Raw genomic sequence first — 19,212 nt, forward strand, 5'->3', positions numbered from 1 at the left:
CTTTCTCTTCTCTCTCTTTTTCATGTGGACTTGAGTATTGAACCCAGGAACTCACAGTTAAGCACTTTTCCATGCAGCCACACCCAGGCTCTTTTTCCAGTTAAGACTAGGTGGTGTTTTTCTTGTTTCTTGTTGTGTTCTCACTCTCTTCTGTACCCCGACCCCACCCTGGCTAAGAAGGTTATTGGCAGCTTCAATGTAATGACTTCTATTTTGCTGGATGACATACAGATTATCACTTTAAACCATGGTCTGAAGCCTCAGTTTGTGACTTGTAAGCTGTGTTTGGAGTCACTCTTGGGACAGGCTGCATTAGGCTGGGAAGAGCAGCTCTGGGTCTCCCCAGGGCGACTGTGGTGGTTCTCTGTTACAGGACAGCCGCAGGTGCTCTTGGGTGTGAAGTCCCTCATCCTGGAGTCCAGGTCACCTGAGGCCTGACCCCGAGTTTTTTGCTGACGTATCATTACACGTTCTCTCTGCCTTCACACCTGTCTCTGCAAATAGACTCTGGAGTCATTCTTCCCGCAACTGCTTAGATTCAGTGTACTCCATATTTCAAAATTGATTTATCCGATTTGGGAAGCTGAAACAAGAGTATAGTCAAGTTCACAGCCAGCTTGGTTGATTTAGTAAAACCCTGTATCAGAATTAGAAGTTAAAGGTGTGTGTGTGTATGTGTGTGTGTGTGTGTGTGTGTGTGTGTGTGTGTTTCAGTGGTAGAGCACTTGCTTGGCATAGGTGAAACTCTGGTTCAGTCCCCAGCATCACAAATAAAGAAATATAAATAAATAGAGTTGTAGTCTATTTGGTGACTGGAGGTTGAGAGGCCATCCCAAAGATCAAAGGAAGCTTGAAAAACATAAGCAGAGCTATGGGTGAAGCAAAGAGTAGCGTGGTGGATAGGGGCTTCTGTCCTTGTAGCCAAGCTTTGCATCTGGAATGATGCAATGTTATTCTCCTTATAAAAAGCGCATAAATGAATCCTACAGGATGGCTGCAGACCAGCAAGTTGTGTTTAAGTCTGTGTTGAGCTGTGGGTGCTGGTGGGAAGTTCAGTGAGAGACTCTCCTATGGGATCTGGAACTTTAAATCTGTTCTCTGGCTCCTGCAGGTGGGATCCTGCAAAATCACGCTTTGCTCCTTCCACAGGCAGCAGCCACACTATCCTCCCCTGGTTGTCAGTGTGGAATGAAGTCGGAAGCACAGCTGGAAGGCTGACCCAAACCATTGTCACCTACACACGCAGGTGGGGAAGCGCAGGAGGTAGTGAGAGTACCCCCCCACCCCGCCCCCATCCTGTACACCACACAACTCTATTCTTTGCTGAGTGAGTTGTCAAAAAGCTCATTTAAACTTGGGGCAATGCTTCTCCAAAAATACAGAGAAAGCTGTTTCCTATTTAAAGTTGCTTATTCACAACTGACCCAGAAATCTGATGAGTGGTAAGCGGTGAATGAAAGAGAAGTTTGAAGAATTGTCCCTGTATGATGATGGCAGCAGGTGGCGGCCATACCAGAACTGTAAGTAGCCTACATCTCCAGGCCCGGGAAAAACTCTCCTGCCCACACTGATCCACAGGAGCCAGGCTTAAGCAATAGACAACAAAACCTAGGGGACTGTGGGTTTGTGTGCTGTGCTGGCATCCCTAGCCAGGACAGCCAGGACACCAGAAAGCACTGAGCCACACAAGGCTGCCCTGCCTTCAGCCCCTGTTTGTGGTGTCTCTCTTGTGAGAGTTTATTGCTCCCCGGAGAACTGGCCTTCGCTACTGTGGGATTTTGCATCTTCACATCTGGCCTTGCTGGCAAGTGGCAGCCCTATGGGTGTGGGCTGAGCACAGCACTGAGAATTTGGAGGAGAAGAGCAGAGACCTTACTCTGCACAGAGACCACTCCTCTCACTGGGAGAGTGGACACAGGTTGGGCTGGTCCCCCAGCTGAAGATGTCACATACTCTAAGAAAATGGCCCCTTTTCTGTTTCTGAGGCTTCCAGGACCTTTCCATGGCTGGGGGCAACTTGAGAAAAATGAGGTTTTCATGGGGCACGAGCAAAGATCTGGGCAAGTCTCTCTTTGAACCTGATTTCTAACCCTAGGTTCTAGTTCTGTTTGTTTGTTTGTTTGTTTATTTGTTTGTTTTTATGGAACCCTTCAGGAATTTGTGAGTCATCTCTGCACAGGGGCTGTGCTAATCTTCTCTGTATCATTCCAATTTTAGTCTCTGTGCTACCAAAGTGAACACCCCTGGACTCAGGTTAAGAGAAGGCTCAGAAGCAGGACTTAGATGGAGGGGAAGGGAGGTTTTCAGGGAAACGCTGTGTATTCATTTCTTTTCTCCTTGCTTTAACAAAACAAACTGAAAAAAGCAACTTAGCAAAGAAAGGTTTACTTTTGGCTCACGGTTAGAGGTAACACAGACCATCATGGTGGAAAAGGCAGGAGGTGGAGGCATCTGGTGACACGGTACTGAGGCAGCCAAGAATGAACAGGAAGCAGGCGGGGCTGTTAAATGTCAAGGCCCATGCCCAGTGGACCACTTTCTCCAGCAAGACTCCATTTCCCAGAGGTTCCACAGCCTTACCACATAGCACCATCAGCTGGGGACTAAGCCTCCAAATATGACCCCATGCGGAAAACTCCAGACTCAAACCACAGCTCTTGGCCAAATGTCTGGATTATTTTGTGGAGAGGAAACACAGTGGCCGCTGGGAGACAATCAGCCTGGAAGCTGCGAAGAGAGGGAGACTGGGAAGAGTAGGAAGGTGGAAGCCACAGGAACTTTCAAAAATCCCATTCACCGTGTGCCTACGTGACAGATGTATCCTAGCGCCGGGTAATGGGTGTCAAGGAGAAGCGGACAGACCTGCCTCCTTCCTCACTTCCTCTCCTCTTTAGGAACCATTGTTCTTCTGCTCATTCTTCTAGGTTACGTCATGTTGAGATGCAGATGTTGCTCTTCTCCTGACTCCTTCGTATGTATCACTGAGCCAAGCCACCAATGCAAGCGATACCTCAAGGTACTCAAAGAACCTGAGTTACCGCTCTTTATAGCTAAACTGTACAGGTTTACTCAGGAAGGGCAGTGGGATGCCCTGGCCAAGTGTCATCATCCCTACTACCCTGTGGAGGAAAGAAGGCTTCAATGAGCCAAGTGCCAGCTATGCAGAGAGGGCTTCCAATAGCCCTGACAGCTTCCAGTTTCCAGTGAGTGCCGCCCACTGCTGTTATCAAGGAGAGGAAGCCAGCACAGTCCTTCTCTCCACTGTAAATGAATGTGCAGGTCTATGGCCAACAGTGCGAAGGACTATGGGCCCACAGAGATGCCCTCCCTCAGAGGGGAAGATTTCTACCTCACATAGTTGCCATGTTGGGGAGAGACAGGTGCACAGTGCTTTCTTGGGAGGAAGAGCAGAGCGATGGGTTGCGGTGTCAGACACAATGAGGTACATGAGAGGCCGTGTTCAAGACCGTGGACTGTTTTCTTCTTCTGGAAACTCACAGCTGTGACCAAAGAATCCCTGCTGTATACACGACAGCAGTTTGTGCGAGTCTCCTTTGCTGTAGGAGGCAGCATCCACAACAACACAGCAATGGACCTTGTTTGGAGCAGACTGTATTTAAAAGCCAAAGATGAGCACAAGTAACAGGTGTTCAGTAAAGCCATGCAAACATGGGAACTTGAGTCCACCCCTCCCCCAAGAACCTCCCCCCTGGCATAGTGGCGCTCACATATAATCTCAGTCAGTGCTAGGAAGGCAAGAGACAGGAGGAGGATCTCTGGGCTTGTTGCTGGCTGGTTCAGACGTAACTCCGCAAACTTCAGGCCAACGAGACCCCTTGCCTCAAAAAGCAAGGTGGGAAGAATTCAAAGATCCACAGTGGAGGGTGACCTCTGGCCTCCTCGTGCACATCACATAGCTGCACATATATACACAAGTGTTTTAAAACGCTAAATGCAGGGGTACAGGGGAGAGCTACCCTTGGGGACTTTTGCTACACACGACAAGCATTTTTATTCGGAGCTTGTTTTCCTGACCTGATTTTCTGCAGTCTTCCAGATTCCTCCAGCAGCAAATAGTGATTACCTCGGGCACCATCTGTCGCTCTACCCTAATTCCTCTCTCTTCACCTCGAAACACTGCTCTCGTGGGAGCATGTGACCCCACTCCAGGAAGGGTCAGGATCCTCCTGCTTCAGGGTGAGTCCTCCAGCATGGGATCCCAAGACATCAGACACAGTTCCTCTGACACAGCTTTTAGGCCACTGCCATGCTGGGAGCCGTGTGACCCCCCAGTAGCTATCCAAGTGAATTCCACAGCTTCTTGGCATTGCTCTCACCCCTAGGAGAGAAATCCACTTCACACCTAATCATGAAGTCCACACCTCAAACCACTAAAAACAGCAGCATTCCAAAGCACAGGGCCGGAGGCAGGAGGACAGATGCTTTGTCTGGTTTCTTTTGCTTTGGTGGCCAGTAGGAGAAGAGCTAGAAAAGAGGCCATGGCCATTCCTCACCAGCACTGTGGGGCAAAGGGCAAGATGGCAGCTCCTCTAACTCCATGTACATCCTGACACACATTCACACACACACACACACACACACACACACACACACTCACTCTCTCATGCCCTCACACCCTCACATATGCATGGTGTGTGTGAGGCATGCCATGCTACACATCTGCAGGTCAGAAGGCAACATTCAGCCACATACTTTAACAGGTGCTCTGGCAGGCTCCCTCATCAGTGCCTGAGTCAGAGCCGGCAGGTGGCTCCGCTGCGGAACCTGTTCCTCAGGGCCTGGAGTCTGTGGTGAGGGGCAGCAGCCTCTCGCTGGTGGGCTGTGTGGTTCATGGGAGCCAGCGGGCCTCTCTGGGCTCCCATAGCACTCGGGACAGGCATCTCCCACGCACATTGGTGACAGGGGAAGGGCATCCACCCAAAGGAAAGCATTCACGGCAAAGTTGACCTGCATGGAGGAGTCACATGCAAACCGAGATGGACCTTGACCCCTCAAGCAAACAGGAAACAGAACTCTCTTGTCCTCCAGTGAGGCAATGACTATACAGACACAGCCGGTGGGGGTGGTGGGGGGAGCTACCTCCAGTCCTGGATTCCAGGGAGGGAAGGCGGGATCCTTCCCAGTTGTGGTGCTCGGAGTGGGACTAGCAGGCTTGAAGCTACATGCCCTTCTTCCGGGGCTGTGCAGACTCTGGCTGTTACCTAGACAAAAGTCCCAGAGTGTTGAACCCTTCCTGGCCATAGGTTCTTTTCTGCAGGACCTAAAGCTGCGTCTTCACTACATTTACGCTTTTGAAGTTAATTTAATAGAATGAAGTTATCAAGTACTTTCTTTGTTTTAAAAACATTATTTATTTATTATACGTGCATGTGTTTGTGTACACACCTGTGTGTGTCTGTGTGTGTGTGTGTGTTTGCCTGTGTGTGCATATGTGGGTGTGCACACTCTCGTACCTGAGGAGGCTGTAAGAGGAAGTCCACTCAACTTCTAGGGACAGGGTCTCTCCCTGAACCTGGAATTCGGCTGGTGGTCAGCTAGCCCCAAGCTCCTCCTGCCTCTGCCCCTCTGCTCCCAGTACAGGGGTTACAGGCAGTTTGTGGCCATACTTGGCTTTGTATGTGGGTACTGGGGATTTAAAACCCCGTGTCTTCACGCTCGTATAGCAAACACTGTTACTCACTATCTCTCTCTCTCCCTTAAGCAACTTCTGAGGGGCTGGACGGAGATTCCGTCTAAGTTTGTTACATCACCCCTGATCTGGAGACCACACGGAGGGTAGAGTCATCAAGAGTATTTGTCTACTGTCCACGGTACCACTCAACAGTGGATATTAGAGTCTGTTAGAGGACAGGACGGCCACACATCCAACCCAGCGGGTTGGGGGCTCTGGTAGGTATGGTTGGATGGGTGTCTGGTGGGCTGAATGGGAAATGATACAGCTCTCGGTGTCTGTACTCAACAGGGCAGCCCTAGGCTATTGACGTTTAGAAAAGCTCAGGGACAAGCCAGCCTGGGAGGGAATAAGACAGCATTTTCCCACTCAGCTGGGGCACACCTCACCTAAACACGGGTATCACTCACATACGTGATCCAGTTGTTGAACTGGCCATCTCCTAACAGGGTTTGCACCTAACTTGGATCAGTGCCTTCACAGCCCAGTCCTTCTTGCAAACTCATAGCCCTTCCCAAACTCCTGGATGTTTTCGTGTTATTGGATAGGTATCATGCTCTTGCAGAGGCTTCCTGTCCCCAGCACACTGCCTGTGTGGACTTCTGAATTCCCTCCCACCTGACTGTAGGGTCTACTTCTTCCTTCCTGAAGAGACCTGGTGAAGAGCTGCTGTAATTGGGCCCCTACCTCTGAGAGAAGGTATGAAGATAACACTAGGTAGGTTCAAACAGTGCAGCTTCGGACTGGAAACAATGGAAGTGGCTGCTTTCACCTCAATGTCCCCCATTTCTGACCCTTGCAGCTGGGTGGTTACCTTGGCCTTCCCCCCAGAGGCTGCGCCCCTCTTTCCACAGCTTCTCCCTCCCCTCTTCCGCTTCTGCTTTTAGTCCCCCTCCTTTTGGTGTAGTGTCAACTGGTGCAGGTCTCTTAACTGCCACACTGCCATCAAGTGGCTTCAGTGCCACTCCGGCTGCTATAACAAAAGCCACAGGCTGGGCAGCTTATAGACGAATAGATTTGTTTGTTTCAGGGCCAGACGCTGAAAGTTCAATGTCACCGTGTTGGCCCTGCCTGGTGTGTAGCTGTGTAGGGTGGGGGCTGGGTGTCTCTTCCTGGTTTGCCAAGGGTGCTTCCTCCCTGTGTCCTCATTTGGCTGGTGACTCCTGTCCTTTCCTATCAGGGCACCGGTCCCATCATAAGGGTGATGGGACTGTGGTGATCATGATCTGATCACTATCTAAGGCTCTGCCTTCTACATCACCAGCTTGAAATCAAGCCTTTGGCAGGTAAATTTTGGGGTGCAATTCAAACACAAAGCCACAGCACAAACTCATGCTGTTGTGACATCCAAAACTAAGCAGTTTTTAAGGCTAATGGGTCTTGGTACTCCTTCTCTTTCACAAGGCGGAGGCTGCTCTTCAAGCCCCAGGCAATTGTCCACCTACCTCCCTGTGCTCCTTATTTCCATGGCATCCAGACCCCAACACTCTCTTATTCCACCTCAGTAGTCAGTGTGGGATTTTGTTCCCTGAAGTCTAAAAAAGCCACCAATGCATACATCACACAGGTATTTATCAGTGCTCACGGGCAAGGAACAAGGAGGGAAGATTAACTACAGCCCTGCCCCCTCTGCCTTAGGACACAGGCCCACACGGACAATGCTGTGTCCATGTCCTCATTAGTTTTCATCCAAAACATTCAGTTTGGGTTCCCACCCATTAACCTGACTCCTGATTCTGACTGGGCACAACCTATCACGGAACAAGTGACAGTTGGACATCCTGCATCCCTCCCCAGAGCAGAAGGATGCAGATACACTCCTGAAGAGCTCTGACTGCGGTCCCGCCCTAGCACACATGTAGTCCAGTCTCATTTGCTGGAGCTGGCTGTGGGCATCCATTAATGCTGGCTCTGCTGTTAATGTATCAGTCGGAGCAGTGTGGGGGAGGGGTGGCCAGCTGGCTCTTCCTTGGCTTCCTCCCTCTGCTGAAGGGCCTAGAGAGCAGAAAGGGTCCCCTAGTTCATCTCTTGTTTAACCTTCCTGGAAGAAGGACTGAAGCTCCACAAAGCATCCTTTTCGGCTGCTAACACAGGGAGAGGGTTTACTGCCACTAGCATCCTGTATTGCTTCCCCGGTATCTCTAAGTACCTCCAGGAACTCTGGGAATAAAAGGCTTAGGGCTGGATGAGATGCCAGGGAAGCCATCAGCCGAAAAGCAAAGCCTGCGGACCAACCGAAGGCTCAGTTTACATTTTGCTCAGGGTTTCTAAAAGGTCCTTCTGGCTCATGGGAAGTACAAGAATGTCAAACAAGCCTAAGGCTTCATAGGTAAGAGTGCTCGCCGTGCAACACCCACACAAAAAGATGGCTATGGCTATCTGTGCCTGTCACCCCAGCTTTGGGAAATGGAGGTGGGTAGTTCCCTAGAGCTTGCTGGGCAGCTGGCCTCACCATCCCGGTAAGCTTCCAGTCCAATAGGAAACATATCTCATGGAAATAAGAAGGAGAAAGACAAAGGGAGATACCCGATGTCTTTCTCTGGTCTCTGTGGGAGCATGGACCTGCATAGTGATGTGTGTGCTTCACAAAACACACACACACACCATGCAAATTCACAAGGAATGCCCAATAGAGACTGTGGCCTTGCAGACCTCAGACAACAGAGCCTCTGGCTCTTCTCCATTTTTTTATAGGAAGACAGAGCCCGTGCCAGAGGGTTCGTGGATCTCAGAGCTGCAACGTAGCATCCTTTACATGTCTCCACTGGCTGATTCCTGCACATCGATCAATAGCGAAGGCCCGAGCCTGCTGCCAGCCTCTGATGCCATGCATTCTCAGGACACTGTCTGCATTTAGAACACGCCCAGCCACTTCCTTACATGGACCAGCGGCATCCATATTCACAGGCAGCACGGACAGAAAAGATCTTCCTTAATCTCCAGAATCACCATACGCAGTGTCAGGCTGAAGGAGAGAAAAAAAAATGTTTTAAGTAGAAAATGCGAAACAGGAGAAGCCTGTGCATTCATTAGAAGAATACCTCATGTCTCCCGACCCACATAAATCTCAAAATCCCTTCAATGGATTTTTTTTTTTTTTAGTTTAGAATTCAAATTCGAGGGTGTCAGCCAGCCAGCCAGCCAGCTGAATCCCTGCATTTCCCATTCTTTTTGATATTTCCTCAAAAAATATCTTTCTTACAACGTATAGATCCCAGGTGACCTGGAAGCATCTACAAAACCTTATTTGGCCCAGGGGAAGGTTATAGTCTCTGCAAGTAGGCATTCTGGACAGAGAGGCAGGGCACAAGGAAACTGAAGGTGCAACGGGCCAACCCTGGGCTCAGGGCTGGGAGTGGGGCGGAGACTGACGAGAGCAGAGCTGAGAAGGGCTTTAGCAAGCAATAAATACACTGCCTGGTGCCTTGATTCATATGCTAAGGAGCATCAAATTCGGCTTTAATTGGTGGGAGAGGGAAGCTCGCAGCTGCCTCGGGCCCACACTGTGCACTGTGGGATGCTCCGGTGAATAGTCTTTAAAAATAAGCCCCTCAGGGAAATGCGGTGCAAATGCCGGGTCTGCAAGGTTACCAGATTAAATCTGAATGGACCTCAGACCCCAGTGCTTACTTAGCTCTTAGGTTTCAACCTAGGGTCCCAGGAGCCTTGGGGATTTCTTCTGAGCCCTGGAAAGAAATACTGGCTTCACGCTTTTGTGAAAATGCTCAGCCTTTGGGGCTTGTTGCTGGTCCGCTGTGGACTCTTATGGAGAGGGGCCACAGGGGCTCTCCGGTGGGAACCAGGCTTGACTGCTCTGCATGAAAGCTTCTTCCAGGCCTGTTTCCCTTTCTCCAGCTCTGCTGAGCCCCACCTGGGCCCGAGGAAGGGACCCTCAGAGAGGGTAGAAAGCTTTGCACAAGGCTAACGTTTTCCCTACTGCAGCTACCGAAGCGGGAAAGGATGGCGCTTTATCAGGCCTGTCTCCCAGGCCAGCCCTGCTTGGGTGCTGGCCAAGCCGAGCCAAATTAATTCAGCCGCTCCTTAGCTGGAGTGCAGGATGACCACGTGCCCCTGGCCGAGAGGCTCCGAGACCAGGATCTGGGAGGAGTGGCTGCTCTGTGTGAGGGTGCGAGTCTAGGTTGTAGAAACCATTGCACACGTACAGGTCATATCATTTCATTTATAAACCAGGAAATGAAGAGGCTTTCTGACCTGAGTGTGAGTGTGTCTACATGTGCGTGACCTGCACATGTGTGTGGTGAGTATATGTGTGCATGTGTGTCTGACTGTGTATGAATGTGCTGTGTGATCATGTATGTGTGTGTGGTGTGTGTTTTTATATGTGTGTGGAAAGAGGGTGGGGGAAGAAGAAAAAGAGGGGAGATCTTTGCTGTGTAAAAAGTAGTGTATTCCACAGTGAATTCTGTGTGCTGGGGTTCAGGTGAGAGGGTAGGAAACCGAAGTGGGTGGTCTGTAGCCACCGTGTTCTTCTCAGGTAGCTGAAAGCAGGTAGGACATTTGTACTTCCCGCTCTGGGTGGCCATGAGGTCTGACTACAGCTGTGTTTCTAATAAATAGCTCTGCGGTTTGTAGACTTTGAAAGTGTCTCTCAGTTCCTTGAGCTGTGTCCCACTACTGTGACAAATGATGTCTAAATGCATTTTTAAAACACCAGCTCCCAGTTAAATGAGGTCTGTGCTCTCATTTCCTATTTCTACCATCATCAGCCCCAGACTTCCCTTTGTATTCCAGGGCAGGAGGAGTGTTTCTTATGCATGAAAATCAGGGCTGGTGTGAACCAGACCCCAGGTCCACGGGGGAGAGGGGAACTGCAGCAGAATGGCTCATAAAGGGATGATGCCCCTGGAGACTTGCGTGTGTGTGTGTTGAGGAGGACCCTCCAGGCTCTCAGTTTGTGTGCAGAGCTTTGGGCATGAATGTGCTAAAGCCCCAGGCCTCCAGCAGGACAGCACTGCAGTCTCTGCCTGTGGGTTCATCTGCGGCCATTCTGGCAGAGCTGATGCTTCTGTGACAGTCCCCGGAGACGGACCCAGCCTTTGTGTTTCCACCTTAGTGAACATGCTGGCTCTTTGTCCTGTGGCTGTTCCAGCAGTGACACAGGCTCGGGCTTTAATCCCACCAGCCTGTGGAGGACAGCACAGAATAACTACAGGGTGGGAGTGTAGTCTTGGTAGCTAGGACATGGAGCAGGGTCAGGATAGGGCGAAACCACAGGGAAAGGCCTTGTGTTCCACACCTGCCTGGACCCTCAGGAAAGAGAAGGATGACCAGAGGGCTCCTCTGAGCTTCGGGACATGAGGAATAATAGTCCTGGTGAAGGCCACGTCACTGTTTAAAATACTCCATGAATGTTCTCCAGAGAACTCAGAAAGGTTTGTTGGGAAGTTGTGAAAAGGTGGTGACTCTGCTCATAAAACAGTGGAATGAAAATTCAGAGCTAGGAGGGTCCTGAATGGTCCCCTCTTTAGAACACACTGTTTGCACATGACATCCCCAGTTCTTTACCATTCTGAGGGTCTTTACTAGAGCAGTGCTGGATTGGCTTCCGGGCCTCCTTGTTCCTCTAGTGCCCCAGTGTTTCCTTGGACAGAGTGAGGGCACAGTTCACACCACACACACAGCTGGAGCTAGAACAGCAGTGACAGTGTGCACATGGGCTGGGGTAGCAGAGGAACATGGGTTGGGAGACATAGGGCTCTGTCCACACCTGGCTTTCCTTTTCCTTCAAGAGAGGAGGCTGGGGACCTGGGAATCCCACATCTGCCCTCTCCTGTAGTTAGCTCTGAGGAGAGTGAGGAGCTGCAGATGCTCCTGGGATCGCTGGGGCTCTGTAGCCTGTGTGAGCAGAAACTCAGGGGAGGGATCTTTTACTGATGAAAGATGCACAGCTCTTGGGTGTGACCAAGTCTGAGGACTTTCACTCTAGAGAAATCTCAGGTGGAGCCTTTGTCTTGCCTATTTTTTACTGTCTACACTCTCCTATCATATATGTGAGGTGTGCCCTGATTTAATAATCCCTTTTCAGGGAAACAAAACCAAAATGCCTACCCACACTGTATGTGAGAGGTACCTTTTCCCCAGAAACGTTAAAATATGATGGAGAGTACTTAGAATCAATAAAGAGTAACAATGCATGGAGCTTGGGACACAGTTCAGTCTGAGAAGTGCTCACTGAGCACGTGTGAAGACCTGAGTTCCACCCCAGGTACCCACATAAAAAGCCGGGTAGGGTGCTATGTGCCTGTAATCCCAGCACTGTCAGGTAAAGACAGCCAGGCTAATCAGGAAACCCCAGGCCAATGAGAGATCAGGAAACAAAGTAGATGGTCCCTGAAGAATGACGTGTTAGGTTGACTTCTGGCCTCCACACATACACATGTGTGCACATATGCATGTATGCACATGTATGCACATATGTGCATGTATGCGCATGTATACATGCACATGTATGCACATATGCACACACAGTGAGCAATAATACACTAATCCGGTGCAAGTTTCTGCTCCTGCTAATGTGAGTGTGAGGCTCAGACCTTCTGCAGCCACCAAATGAGTTCCCAGCATTATTCAGGATGGTTAGCATTCTTCGTGAGCAGCTTATCTTAGAGGTTGTGGCCACCATTGTGTAAGGCTGCCTAGCACGGCATCCTTAGCCCAGTGCTCACATCTGACCTCTGGCTGGCCACCACCTTCCCAGCTCAGTGCGGGCCAAGTTCAGACCTTCTGCAACCGAGCTCAACTTTCCATAGGTCTGGCCAGGCTGTAGAGAAGTCTGACATCTCTTCAGGACAGGAGAAGGCGTTTGGATACGCTGATTGGAGAGGCGCATGGGAAACTGCAGACAAGCATCCACGGAGCTCCAGCATTGTGGGAAAGAGGAGCCGGTGTCTTCCGGGAGAGCCCAAGGAAAGACCTTGCAGTGACTGAGGACGAGTCCGGGGGAGGTCTGTGGAAAGGTGACGGTGTTCACAGTAAGGAGCAACGTTGCCAGCTGAAGAGCTTCTAAATATATAATCCTACTGGAGTGCTGGGATGCCCCCACCCTCATAAGACCTGAGCGTGGAGGGGCAGAACGAGGCAACGTTAAACAACCACTTGGCCACAGGATGGGAAACAGCAGCGGGGGGTGGGAGGGAGATAATCTCCTGCCACCTTCTCCAGCATCTTCCCTAGGGACCTGCCCCAGGATGCTTCCGCTCTGGGAACTTTTCGGCTATGATCAGCAAAGCACCCTGTACGTGAAAATGGGTGTAAGGTTTGCTGTAGATGGCCGGGTTGAGGTGAGAGCACCGTGGTTCAGCCGATAGGCGGATAGACCTGGGGTCTGTGTCAGCACTGTGCCTCTCACAGCCCTTGGCCCCTGCTTCACCAGCGGGGCTGTACAGCGCTTGCTGAGCTCGGATTAGCAGAAGTGCTCTAGAAGAACGCAGGGCAGGGCTGCAAGCAAAGCATAATGCTCTGTGCGCGTCAGCCCTCCGAGCCCTCAGACCAGCCTTCTGGAGCAAGCCCTTTGTCCCACGCACTTCCACTTTTTTCCTCGTGTGTACAAGGTGTTCCCAGAGGGCTCACGGATGCATGCTTAGCGGAAGGAAGACTGGCTAGAGGAAGAGGAGACAGGAGGCTATCTACTTTTCTCTTAGTTATTTTCTAGAATCGTAGTCTTCGAGAGTCTGATATATATATATTTTTTTTTCCCTCAAATCTTAAGCTTCATCTGGTTTTATTGTTCACTCCCTTCTCCTGGCCTGTAGTTTATTTAGCTTGCTGTAATGAAACTCCTTTCATGAGCATCTGCTCCCATCGTACTGAACATCGAATATGCGCACAGGAGCCTCAGGAAACCACTGAGCAGACACTGAATGCACAGGTCAATTCTCCCGGTGGCTTGAGCATGGTTAGTGAGTCCCCCTGGGCCGTGCTGGACACTGGCCTCCTGGCTCTGGACCACACCAGTACAACCTGTACAACCCTACAATGGTCCCACTTTCGTGACCAGCACTTTAAGTTCAGGCGGGGGGAGGGGGCATGCTCTACTGAGTCAAGAGAATTGTTTTTGTTCTGTTTCTGAACGAGACAACGTGTGGAACCTCACTCAGAACCGTGGTGGAGACAGACACAGCCGTGGTGACAGCACGCAGAGGACCGCCCTGCTGACCAGCTAGGTGTGGTGCCTGGGAGCTGAACCACTCAAGTCTCCTCACCAAGCAGAAGCAGACATAGAGGTGAAAGTGAAGGACAGCCCTGAGCTGCCTGGCCTTTGCTCCACCCCCAGGAAAAGATGTTCACAGAGCCTGATGTCCACACAGAGTCTCCGCCCACCTGAGCGGATCTTATTAGTATTTAATTCAGAACAGAACAGTAGCCTGGATGCCGCCTCTCCCTCACTCTCTAGACTAGACAGTGCAGCCACTTGTCATCAGCCTGACAAGGCAGCAGTGCTCTGCCTTGGGGAAGAGACCTGATGAACCTCCCTGGGAACTGGTGGGTGTCTGGTCCCTGTGGGGGACGCTGGAGGCCAAGTAGATAGCATGTCTCAACCGACTGCTAGGAAGAGGAAGTGTGAGAGACCTAGAGGTTTGGGTTACTTTATGGGGTTACTGTGTCCAGGATGACTGGGTCACCGTGACGCCTGCCTGGAATCATTCTCTGCCTTTCTACCCTTTGGTCACTTCCTGCAGGAGCCAGCCCTTCACTGAGAATGAGCAGCATGAGTTCCCAGGAGGCGGACCCCCGGGGCCTGAGTGCTCAGGTGATATTCCCAGAAGGTGGAGGGAGGCTACCTAACCCCTAGGCAGCCCGAGCAGCTGAAGCGAGCTGTGGGGCTGTGACCTCAGCCGTGGGGATATCCTCTGATGTTCACCATGCAAACAGAACTCTGTCAGCCTCTGGGCTGCCTAGCAACCTTTGCACACAAATGCTTCGCAAGACAGCTACAGGAACAGTGAGCTCTAGCCAAGAGGCCAGGGGCTCTGAGCAGTCCTGTCAGGCTCTTTAGAGTAGGATCGGCTAACAGCACACAGGAAAAGAAAGCAGGCAGGGACTCACAGTCTAGGCTTTCCAGGGGGTCTTATCCTGATGGCCTCTTTGCAAAGCTTTGTGAGTGCCTCCCAGGACTTCAGAGACACTCTCTGCCAAAAGGGGTGTCCTCTGGGATTGAAGAAGTGGAAGCGTGTCCTAATGGCCTGTGTATCTGTTGGGCTCAAGCTAGGGAGGTTTCTAGACTTACAGTATCCTGAGGGGAAAGAAGCTGAGGGTGAAAAATCCAGATCTAGCAAGCACACAGGTCACTGAGGCAAGTGATCACATATCCTCCCGAAGAATAGGTTCAAGGCTAGCGTCCTCAGCCTTTGGCCCAGGTTTACTCCATGCTCCCTAAAGTCTGAATGAAAGGCCACGGTCACATTCACAATCAGAACCAAAATCCGATTATATAGAACAAAGTTGAGAACAGCAGGATGTGCTTTGTGCATGGACAAAGCCCTTAGCCCTCAGGCTACCAGATCGGCCTGAAGGTAAACAGATATCTCTGCTTCCTCCTTGGCCATTGCAAGGCTGGTCCTTCCGGGGAGGGCGGAGGAGTTAGGCTTGGAGAATGAGCATCCCCAATGCCTCTGCCTCATCCCCTGTGCCCTTCACCCAATCCTTGCTAATATCAGGGCGCCGGCTGCACCAAGAAGGTACTGCTCCACAGGTCTCATGCTGCGTCTCCTTCCTGCCCGACCTCAGCTGCAGAGGCCTCTGGATCAGGGTCATCTGCCGGGGGAAATTATCAGCTGCTCCTGGGTGCCTGGTAGGTGGGGCCACTTAATTTTCCTGCTCAGGTATGAGCCTGTTCTTGACACATGTCTAGCCCGTACTCTTCCAGGCTGGCCTCTGTCATCTAGTACCCCCAACACATTGCTTTAAACATACTTTCTTAAAAACAAGCCACTTTTGGAAGACACGGCCCAGGATAGCAGTGTGCTTTGCCTCGACAGGCCTGTGGCCATTTGACCCATTGGCCATTTGATGGGAGTTTGGGATCGTGTGGGTGGGACTCTGCTATGACTGGACTCATCTGGGCTCTGCTGTGCTTGGGTCGGCTCCGGGGGAAGACTGCCATTGATATGTCCCCCTGGCGTTGTACCCGTCATAATACCCTGGAGTCCCGGAGCTGCGATCTCCAGTCGCCATTACTGGGGTGTGTGTGCTCCTGTCTACGGAACCCCTGAAGGCCAATGTTCACCTCTGTCACATACTCCGCATCTACAGTGCTGTCGTCATGTCAACATGAGAAATCATGCTGACCAGATTGGAAATCAAACTGGCTGAGTCCTTTCCCCAGTCAGACCTCTCAGTGGGAGGTGAAACCAAGGGAGAGGAGGCAGTACTGACAGAAGCCACAATGTTCTGGGGTCATCTGAGCCTCTGAAGTAGCGAGAAGTCCAGGAAAATGTGAAGAAAAATGAGCCTCCACAGAGCTGGCTGCTGCAGGTTGGCCGAGTCCTGCCACCTTCCCTTATCAGCTCTGAAGTGACAAAGTTGGCTTGACCCCGAAGCTCAGTGAAAGGAAAATGATGCCTGTTGCTTCCTGGCACATCTTGGGGCATGAAGACAGAGGTGGCTGGTTGTGGACAAAACAGTCTGAGGATGACAGGACATATGTCAGGCTCTATGGCTGGACTGAGCAGATGTCCTAACGTCAATCAAACCCTTGGGTGGAGACTCAAAGAGGCTTATGGGAAGGGGCAAGACACTATAAAAGCAGAATGATACCATTACTTCTTCCTGTGTCCCTTCTACCCTTCACATCACTGAGTCCCATGAGAGATTTCGTTTCATATGTATGCTGGGTAGTGTTTAAATCAAGGCAAATCTGTCTGTCTCCTCAAATCTGTTATGGTGACAAGATCCAGAATGCTTTGCAACACACTTCAGTTACCATCAGACATTTCACCAAGTGCCACAAGAACACTGCCATGGAGACGGGGTGGTCCCTGTATGCAGGATAAGAGGTCATTTTGAGGAATCCCAGAGGTCATCAGGACAAAGAGTGGAAGGAAGGGCCACTTCATACAGGATGCATGACTCCTGAGGCTTGTGGATGGGGCTGCCTGGAACATGGATAGGTTCTATGGACAGTCACCCCTGATGGCCTGGGGTCGTCAGGAGACCTGCATGGTGGTGCCTCAGAACCCAGTTTAGTCACACAGATGATGGGGGTGGGTACATTAGGATAAAATGCTATAATGCAGCATTTGAAATATGTGACCCTGTGGTAGGAAGCACGGTCGCTAGGCAGCCATCACCACTATCTGCCAATGTCTAGGGATTTTCTAATTCCCCAGAGTGAGAGTGTACCCACAAAATGGTGACTTCTCATACCCTGACTTAACCCACTTTCCACCCCTGGCACCCACCATCCACTTTCTTTTTCTGGAACCTCATATTGGAGAAGTCAGCAGACTTCATTACTGACCATCGCGCCTGCAGGGCCCCCTCCTGGAGTCATGCATTGGCACTTACTCTGTTCTTCAGGCCAAACAAAACTCCACTTGTATGGACACACAGGTGGAATGAGATTTTGATATCCCAACACCACCTCAACATTTTTTTTTTATCAGTTACATTTTCTTAACTCTGTATCCCAGCCGTGTCCCGATCCCTCATTCCCTCCCAGTCCCTCCCTCCCTCCCTTATCTCCACCATGCCCCTTTCCAAGTCCACTGATGGGGGGGGGGACCTCCTCCCCATTCATCTGATCCTGTTTTATCAGGTATCTTCAGGACTGGCTGCAAAGCCCTCCTTTGTGGCCTAACAGGACTGCTCCTCCCTTCGGGGGTGGGGAGACCAAAGAGCCAGTCATTGAGTTCCTGTTAGAAATAGTCCCTGTTCCCCTCACTTTGGGAAACCAATTGGTTACTGAGCTACCACAGGCTACATCTGAGTGGAGGTTCTAGGTTATATCCATACATGGTCCTTGGTGGAGTGTCAGTCTCAGAAAAGATCCTGTGTCCAGATATATTTGGTCCCACCTCAACATTTTTAAACATGTCTTGCCCATCTCTGTTTATTTTTTTTTTCAGCCATCTCAGTGATCTCAGTCTAGAGACAGCAAAGCATCATGAAAATGGCTGTCTGTACTTGAATGTGCCAGAGAGACACAGCAGGGAAGGTGGGACCGTTATCCTCTGAGGGGGTGTTCCCAAATGCTAGGGCATGCACACAACAGTGTTTTCACATTGAAGGGGAACGCCCTCCTGAATAAGGTCTGGAGTGGGCAGGCGGGAGAAAGCACTGTCTTTTACCCGTGGTCGGACTCTCCCGCAGACACCAGCTCAGCTGGTGTCTTTTAATTCATTTTTAACACTGTCTACCTGGAGGCAGCATCTGATGCCACAGGTCAAAGGTGCCAGCTCCCAGCTGTGACCTGTTCTGGCCAGTAATTCAGGGCCTCAACACCTCTTTGCTGGGTTCTGTTAATTTCTTGCGGCAGCCTATAGAGGACTCAGCAAGACACAGGCATTGCCAGATGATTCACACAGGTATGAAGAGGCACACTAAGCTGTCCAGGAAGAAGGGGTGGAGCTTTGACACAGGGGCGGGGCTTCGACAGGACACCCTCTCCCCTCCCACTGCCCTCCAATTCAGCTGCCTAAGCTCCCTGACCTCATTCTTATGGGGTGCTGCAGAGGATTCCCTATAGGAGACATGCTGTAATCTGTTCCCCCACCTTCCCTGTCCCACCCCTCTAACTCTGCCCCATCCGAAAGCCATCCCACCTGTATGCAAAAGATACAACCTCCACTTGGGAGATTCTAAGGCTCTTAGGAGCTGTAGGTCAGAAGCAAGGACAGACACACATTTTGGACAATGCAGGGTGCTGCATTGTTTCCGATTTGTGTCACCCTCAAAACAAAACAACCAAACCAAACCAAACAAGAAAATGGACACTATGCCATTGTTGTTTTCAACTGGTGGGACTGAAAAAAACAATACCCCCCAATACCCCCCAATACAGGATGTTTTCTCACTCTGAGTGACTCCATCAAGTTGAAGCAAACAACATGGATGGAAGCACAGAGTGAGATTTCTGGCTCACCTCCTTTTCCTGCCAGAGCTGGATCACATAGGCATCACTTCCGTGCCTTCTCTAACAAACATTGAGGTCCGTAACTAAACACCAACCACAGAAGAAGCTGGGCCTGCCAGACACCGTCCTTTCCTTCAGACCCACCTAGCCCTACGAGAGGGTTGTTTGCACTGCTGATATGGACTGTTGCTGGTCAGTGCAACAGACCTTGTCACAGAACTGGACGTTCTCTGGGCCCACCGCTAGTTCTCCAGACTCATGTTCTACTTCCCTGAGGGTTTCCTGAGCCCACAGAAAGAGGGCTCTGTCATCTCTGAATGGTGCCAGGCAGAGGGCAACTGTCCTAGTGCTTGAAGTGAGCCCACCCCTTTTCCTCCCAGCATGCCTTTCTCCATTTACTGTGATGAAGTTTGAATGATCCCTGGTT

The 19,212-nt window shown here is 50.8% G+C and overlaps 1 long non-coding RNA gene and 1 other non-coding gene across 3 annotated transcripts; both read right to left on the minus strand.

The window, feature by feature from the left end:
- Positions 1 to 2,134: 2,134 nt before the first annotated feature.
- On the minus strand, positions 2,135 to 2,241 carry LOC132649636 (U6 spliceosomal RNA). The gene has a single exon (XR_009588119.1). It is a non-coding gene; the product is annotated as a U6 spliceosomal RNA (small nuclear RNA).
- A 128-nt stretch (positions 2,242 to 2,369) lies between these two features.
- Positions 2,370 to 5,429, minus strand: LOC132649524 (uncharacterized). 2 transcript variants are annotated; one of them, XR_009588002.1, is made up of 3 exons: positions 4,714 to 5,429; positions 3,729 to 4,339; positions 2,370 to 3,610 (listed from the first exon to the last, which is right to left on the minus strand). It is a non-coding gene; the product is annotated as an uncharacterized LOC132649524 (long non-coding RNA). The 2 variants fall into 2 exon arrangements; XR_009588001.1 differs by having other exon boundaries at positions 2,370 to 4,339.
- Positions 5,430 to 19,212: the final 13,783 nt, after the last annotated feature.

The sequence above is a fragment of the Meriones unguiculatus genome, chromosome 20 (genome assembly GCF_030254825.1).
Source record: "Meriones unguiculatus strain TT.TT164.6M chromosome 20, Bangor_MerUng_6.1, whole genome shotgun sequence".
In the NCBI taxonomy this organism is placed as follows: Eukaryota; Metazoa; Chordata; class Mammalia; order Rodentia; family Muridae; genus Meriones; species Meriones unguiculatus.